The sequence below is a fragment of the Mesoplodon mirus genome (genome assembly GCF_964341445.2).
Source record: "Mesoplodon mirus genome assembly, chromosome: 3".
Classification (NCBI taxonomy): Eukaryota; Metazoa; Chordata; class Mammalia; order Artiodactyla; family Ziphiidae; genus Mesoplodon; species Mesoplodon mirus.
Genome location: NC_138978.1, coordinates 171,303,269 through 171,309,268, shown reverse-complemented (window position 1 = coordinate 171,309,268; position 6,000 = coordinate 171,303,269).

The following is a 6,000-nucleotide window of genomic DNA, read 5'->3' as shown; positions in this document are numbered from 1 at the left end:
AAACAAAAATCAGTTTTATTTCTATGTACTAGAAATAAAAACTTTTAATATGTAATTCATAGTAGCATAAGAAAATATGAACTTCTTAGGGGCAAAACTGACAAAAGACTTACAAAATCTGTAAGCTAAAAACTGCAAAACATTGCTGAGAGAAATGAAGGAAGACTCAAATAAACGAAGAGGTATATTGTGTTTGGGGATAGAGATATTCAATATAGTTAAGATGTCAGTTTGCCCCAAATTGGTCTATAGATTCAACAGATTCAGAAGACTTCTTTTTTAAAGAAATTGTCAAGTTAGTTGTAAAATTCACATGAAATTCAAAGAACATAAAATAACCAACACATATTTAGAGGAGAAGAATAAAATCTTTAAAGCAAAGACTTATCATACTAAGTAAGTCAGACAGAGAAAGACAAATGTATGGTATCACTTACATGTGAAATAAAAAAAAAATGGTACAAATGAACTTATTTACAAAACAAATAGACTTACAGACATAGGAAACAAATTTATGGTTATCAAAGAGGATAGTGGGGTGGGGGAGAGATAAATTAGGAGTTTGGGATTAATATATACACGCTACTATATACAAAATAGTTAAACAACAAGGACCTACTCTATAGCACAGGGACTATACTCCATGTCTTGTAATAACTTATAATGGAAAAGAATCTGAAAAAGAATATATGTATATGTATGTATAATGGATTCACTTTACTGTACACTTGAAACTAACACACAATTGTAAATTAACTATACTTCAATTAAAGAAATCTTTTTAAAGTTATTTCTCCTAGTCATCTACAGGTCCTTCTCTGGTTCACTGGTTTAGTGGGGAAAAAAAAAAAAAAAAAAAAGGCACCTTTGTAAATTACATATTCAGACAGACAGACACACACACACACACACACACACACACACACAATTTTTTGGAAGGCCTTTGCAATATTCTTTTTAGTCCTGTCCCTTCATTCCCAGGCCTGTTTTAATTCATTTTAGACTCTGTAGTTTCAAGGTTGTTCTAGCTTCAAACCCTCTCCTGTGAGGTGAGGTGAGGAACCCAAGGATGTAGAGTTAGCAAATGTCAATAATGTACTTCAAAGGGATTGGGATATATAAATTGAACGTTGTTATTCTTCCTGTAATAGAAGAATTGGTTGAAATGTTGAATTTCCTTTAATGAAAGGTTTTGATACCTTTCATTGGTAAAATGGGTTACTGCCAAAGAAATCTAAATAACTAGTGATTTGGTGTATGGTAAGAATTTCTGTAATAACACCTGAACAGCAGGAGGTGCAGGTATTTTTCAAAGTAAAAGAGGACTGGAAGCAAAGGGGTCATGCACCTTGCAGTAAGGTGAGACATCAGTTATGCCCCATGGGCTGTTCAAAGGGGCAGAACAGATGTAAAGAAGGGGAAGCTGGAATAGAGCCATATAACACATGCCTTTATTTCATCCATGGAGCAGACAGAGCCCAGAGCAGATGGTCCCCGACTTTGATGAATGATCAGAAAGGAAGCCCATGGATGCCATAGAGAGTAGGAGAGTACAAAATGCTTTTAGGGACCATGTGTCAAGGAGAGCTCCAGATGGTGTGATTGGCTCCCTTTTCTCACCCTCAGAATCAAAATCCATCAAGAAGTTGACATTGGAAAGGATGGTCAGTAAAGAGACAAACAGGATCAAATCGTTAATGGTATGGGAGTAAATGTCCTCTTCCTCATCAAGCTTCCATTCCAGGCACACAGATCTACATGCTTTCTTTTCAGAGTCTTTGCCCCCACCATTTCTTCTTTCTGAAAATCCCTTTGCATTATCACACTGATTTCATGTCTACTGGAGAAAGTATAAAAGTAAATCCAAGGCAGTCTCATTTTTCTTTGTTCTCACTCCCTGAAGGAATTTTTTTTGCCACCATCACATTAAAAGATGGCAAAAATTCTAGAGAAAGTACAAATTGCTTCAAAATATTAAGATAGTTCAACTATTTGTAAAATTTATTTTCACAAAGATAAAAACCATTCTAAACTGATTGAAGACCATTGTTGAGAATATTAAAACACTTATGAGGCATCCTTGTAATTTGTATCTGAAAAATAAGCATTTGACCATGCTAGTTTCTAAGCATATGCAAATGTCACTGAAGAGACAATTAAGAAATTCTATTTGCATTCCATTGGAGGCTTATACTCTGCTTTGGAGAAGTACCCTAGCTCTAGTGTATACGCCCTCCATTGTCTGTTACTCTGTTTCTTGGCTTCTCAGATAGAAACTCTAGCTCAAGTTAAATCATTTCATCTTTAACTATGCGATAAGCCTGGGACCAACCAGGGCCACCACTTCTACAAGTGTGCCAGACCCTGGGGTCCTCCCACTGACCTTTTCTCCCACTGCAACTTCTTCCTCTGGAGTAGGCCCAGCTGATCCAACCAAGGCTGAGGATGTCTGGCATAGCCAACCCTGTCCATGATCTGAAGCCACCACCCTCCTCCTCCCCCAAGTCCTCCTTTTTCTCCTCCACATCCCCTTCTCCCTCCATCTTCTCAAGAACACTTCCATTTCTTCCTTCTTTTCCTCTTCAAGGCCTCTCTTCCTCTCTCTTCTTCCTGCCTAGCTCCTCCTCATTGGTGAGGTTCTTGTGCCTAAATACTGTGACCCAGTCCCCACTCCACTTCCCACCTTCCTGTCAGAAGTGCATAGGAACCAGTTGCCCCAGGAAGTTGTGATTTTAAACCCCTTCCTTCCTTGCTAGGAAATGTATCTGTGCCTACATAGAGTCCATGCCCTTTTTTAAAGTGCAAAACAAAACAAACCCCCAAAAAACCCCAAAACCAAAACCAGAAAACCCACTCAGCTGAGACATCTTGCTAGCTTTTATATACATTCAAAGCAAAAAAGTAGAAAAATGGTCTCTTATGGACTCACTCATATCTGAATGTGTCTCCTAGGAACAGATTATTTTAGCCTTCAGCCTTCTCCCCTTTGGGGTCTCCTTCCACAGGCTTATTTCCCTGACCCTCTACATTCTTACAGTAACCCAGAGTTTCCCAAAGTTTCTAATCAGAGTTTTCAACTTCATTAGTTTGTAAGAAAGTATCATGTCTACCCACCACCTGCGTCTTTTCCCTTTGGATCTGTGCATGATGAGGCAGATTCAGTGTTAAATAACTACCCCATTTATCAAACAATGACCCATCCTTGGGGCTCTCTGGTGCTCTAAATCACAGTCCTCAATGGGCCACATGTAAATGGCCACATTTTTCTTCATTAGTTAAGATTAATGAAAGGAATGTCTCATTTAAGAAACGTATTCATGCCTAACAGCTTCAGAAATCAGAGGTCATGATTGAATACTAATTTTAGAAAGATTAAAAAGGGTTATAATCTTTAGGTTTTGATTTTTTTTGAATCCCAAAATTCCGTGGAGTATACTCCAAATTATTAAAAATCCCTTTTAAGGAAGCAAAACTCAAATGAGCTATTTCTGTACTCTTTTCTCATTTCTTCACTGAAAAAAAAATATTTTTCCCATAATGTGAATAAAACTCCCTCTGGAGTATTTTTCCCCTCCCTTTGTTGATGTATACATGAATCATCATTGTACTATTTAATGAATATTCTCAAAGTAAACGTTCTCATGTAATAGGGAGCCAGATCAAGAAAAAGAAGTCATCACAACCCCTAGAAGCCCCTTGTGCTTCTTTCCAGTTACTATACACACACCCCAGGTAACAAAGATCTGACTTCTAACATCATATGTATTTTTGGACTGTTTTTGAAATTTACATCCCTGTCCAATATATACTCTTTTGTGTCTTGCTTCTTTCACTCAGCATAATGTTAGTGAGATTCACCCATGTTGATGCATGTAGCTCAGTTTGATTATTGCCATTGCTATTTAGTACTTCAGTATATACATAGAACACAATTTATTCATCCATTCTTTTATTGATGGACATTTGGCTTATTTTCAGTTTTCACTTGAATAATGTTACTATAAACATTTTCATACATGTCTTTTGATCATCAAATATATGTACTTTCTATATACCTAAGGGTAGAATTGTTAGGTCATCGGATATACATATGTTCATCTTTAATATATAGTATCAAACTGTTTGCTAACTTTGTTATACCAATTTACACTCCCACCAGCACTGTATGAGAGTTCCATTTGCTTAACATCTTTGCCAATCTATTCTGGTAGCTGTGTAGTAGGCTCATACTGAGGCTTTAATTTAGATTTCCCTGAAGAACTATTGAATTTGAGCACATTTTGATGCACTTACTGGCTACTTGAATCTCGTCTTTTTCAAAGTGCTTCTTCAAGCCTTTTGGCCTTTTAAAACTAAGTTGTCTTTTTCTTATTGATTTGTAGGTATTGTTCATATATCCTGGGTATGAATCCTTTGACGGATACGTGTATTGCAAATACAATTTCCCACTCTATGGCTTGTCTTTTTACTCTCTTTTTGATAACTCTTAGTGGGAAGAATTCTTAATTTTAACCATCATCATTGGTTCTTAATGCTGTTATAAGCTCTAGTTTCGACTTACAATGGTTAAAATAATAATGAAAGATGTGTGGTATATGTTGAAAACTGCATCTGAGTCTAAATCCAAAGGCTTCTTGAGGTACACAAAATGACAAAAATCTTCATGCTACAAGTCTCTCCCAGACCTGAAAGCAGCTCAGGCTCTCACAAAGTACAAAGCAAGTTCAGAGTCAGAGATTTACATCTCAAAGCTCTAGAGTCACTTAATGTAACCTCAGGTCCAACGAATGCATATCTCCTCTAAGAATTCACAAAACATATAGAAATTCTCCAACTTTGCCAGAGTCAAGTTTCTTGGACAGAAAAAAGAGAGGGGAATAGGATGATACCCAACCATGTTTTGCTTAGAGGCAAAATCATCAAACAAAAGTTCTAAATAAAAGAGAACCTCTATCTTCTCTCAAGATCAGTGATGTTCCCAGAATACCCTCCCCCATTCTACAATCCTGAGTTTTAGTTATTTTTTTCCTTGAATTCTTTGAGTCAATCTTTCATTCCATAATAGTCCCCATTTTAAAATCTAAGTTGAATAGTTTTCCTTCATCTAAACACATGTAGCTAACATAAATTTAGACAAAAACAAAACCATGAGTGTTCCTGAACATCCTATAATGCCCCCTGGAAAACTGTGGGAAATTTTGCCACTCAGGTATCTGGAAGGTTGGTTTATGGCAATGAATCACAGTGCCTCTCTCAATAAAGTTAAGTTCCTTTTCATATCCTGGAAAACTATAAAGGAAGGTGGAAGTTAGTGAACAAGACTGTTACAAATTTCCTAAGAAGCGGTGACTAAGAGATTTGTGTGGAGGATATTCATTAGGAAACACTCTTGGAATTAACACTTGTGGCAAAAGAACAGAAGAACTTGTGACAGGGAGCATAACAGAAGATAGAGATGTTAGGCTGCATTGCTGTCACAACAAAGGACTCATCTGAACTCAGTAGCAACTCTGAAACTGGAATGTTCTTTCAAAGTTGTCCAACTTGGGGTCGGGGCAGGGCCTTTATAATCTCCAGTCATTGGACAAAGGCAGCCCTGGAAAGAGAGTGTGATCATTGGTGAGGGGATTCCAAGGGAGAGCAGACATATAAAGGCTTTCAGCTAGCAGCACTCTCGTCAGCTATGGAAATGAGTCTTCCCCACCTAAAAGGGGAGATGAAGAGGTGAAGGCTGGAGCACACAGCACAGCATCCACTACAAAACCTTTCCATACACATGCAAAAATTTTCCAACATAATTCTTAAGTCAATATCCCAAATTATGAGGTTATATTTTCCCATGATACAATGGGAAAAACAAATTGTCAAGGGGACAACTAAGAACCTCACAGAAACAAATGTCTTATTGTAACCCAATGATCCTAGGTAGAAATAAAGTAACCAACATTTAAAAACTCAAATTTTCAAGAACCTGTGTCTTTCACCTCCAGGGTACCTTAA